We start from the raw sequence: 2100 nt of genomic DNA, 5'->3' as shown, positions 1-2100 counted from the left end.
TCCCCCCACCTCTCTTTTGCAACAGGACACAAACCCTTTAACAGCCCTGAAAGGGAATCCACGCCTCTCCTTTTTATCTCCCCGGAGTGCAGAAGCCCCCATTGGCCCGCCAGCCAACCAATCGGATGACTGTTGCCAAGATGAGTTTGTTTGAACTAGGGCGTATGTGGGGAAAGGAGGGACGGAGGCTTTTTTATTCTGTTGCCGGCAGAGAAAGGCAGACTCCGGAGAGGAGCTGGCCTGATACAACAGGTGGCCCTGCAGGGCTGGGCGTAGGCAAAGTTGCATCCCTCAACAGCTTGTCAGCCCAGCAGCTCTGCTCCCACCCTGCAGGGATGGAGTGGAATTACTTGGGATTCTTGGCTGAACACAAACTCAGTACCAAGGTTCCCAGTCCTCCAATCTCAAGCATCTAGGAAATTACATTGCTTTCTTCAAGGGCTGCCAAACATCCTGCATTTTAAAGCTGCCTACACACACACACACACCAGAAGTCTTTGAGTTGACACAAAACTAACCCCATAGGGTTAGAGTTTCCCAAACTCAATCTGCAGGTCATGGGCGAAGGTCAGGTCAAGAGGCTGAGTGCAAGGGCAGCGTCAACACCAGACGGCCCCCACGGGAGAAAGATTATCATGCTTTTGTCTCCATTTTCCCGGGGAGTTGAAGGATGGCGTGTTTGATGGTGGAGCTGGCAGCCCTGATCTGCAGACACTCCTCCAGGCTGTTCCTTCATTCAAATGTTTTGTAAGGCCTTGGCAGTACTTTGATTATGCATGGAATTATGCTATGGTTACTTTGTACCGTGAGCCATCTTGGGCTACATCAGTCTGAAGCATGGGACACAAATACCTTAAAGTAAAACCCTATAAAAGCCAGGACCAAACAGGGGACCAAATAAATGTAGGTAGACCAAAGGTCACATGCATTTAAAGCACTTTAGCAAGCATGGCTTTCCCCAAAGGAATTCTGGGAATTGTAGTTTACCGCTTACAGAGCTACCATTTCTGGGACCCTTAACAAACAACAACAACAATTTTATTATTTATACCCCGCCCATCTGGCTGGGTGTCTCCAGCCACAGTTTTCTTTGGGGGAAGCCATGTGCTTCAAGCGTATGGTGTGGGTGTGACTGATAATGACTCAATCATTCCACCTTCAAATCTTTTTTTTTTAAAAAAAAAACATTGTTTATTCTCCATTTTTCTCTAGCCTAGGTGGTGTCATGCTCATTGACAACCCAGGTATTACACAGGGGTTTAATCAACATATCTACTGTAGATTTGCCATAGCTGCCAAGTTATCCCTTTTTTTAAGGGATTTTCCTTTATGCTGAATAGGCTTCCTCGCGAGAAAAGGGAAAACTTGGCAGCTATGAGATTTGCTGAGGGGCCTTGGGCAAGTCATTATCTATCAGACTTATATGCTCTAACTTTGCTTGTTTATCATGGACAGTGTCTATTGCATTTTGGGGGGAGATCTGGATGTCTAAAAGTTACATTTCTATTGTGGTGCTAGGAGAGTTTGTAATGTTTAGAAGTTACTTTTTCTTTTCTTTTTTTTTAGTGGGTGGGAATGTATTTTGGCCCTACTGCATATGCACATAAATGCACACACAAGGACAAAGCACAAAACAGCAGCATATATTGCATCCTTTGCATTTGCATTTCCCTTCCCCATCTCCCCATTTTTAAAAAATGCAGCTAGGGGAGCTATCCACAAGTACAGCCAGGTCCACTGCATAGCTGCCAAGTTTTCCCTTTTCTCGTGAGGAAGCCTATTCAGCATAATGGAAAATCCCTTAAAAAAAGGGATAACTTGGCAGCTATGCCACTGTGTGACTCAACATTCTATTCAACACAAAATACTGATTTATTTATTTTTAAGATTAAAATGGTCAGGCAACAATGTGTAAAGAGAGACTCAAACTACAATCACTGCTGTGATAGTCAGGCTCTTGCAAATTTTGCACAACAAGAAGTATGTTCCTATTTTCATCTGTGAAATGTTGGAGGATGAGCAGACTCGATTTTTTCATCTGCAAGTGACTCATTTCCCCTTTAAATAATTTCCCCTTTAAGTATATTGGGTAAGAAGAAA

Source organism: Zootoca vivipara, chromosome 7, assembly GCF_965207765.1.
Source record: "Zootoca vivipara chromosome 7, rZooViv2.hap1.1, whole genome shotgun sequence".
NCBI lineage: Eukaryota > Metazoa > Chordata > Lepidosauria > Squamata > Lacertidae > Zootoca > Zootoca vivipara.
This window is presented reverse-complemented; position numbering follows the sequence as displayed.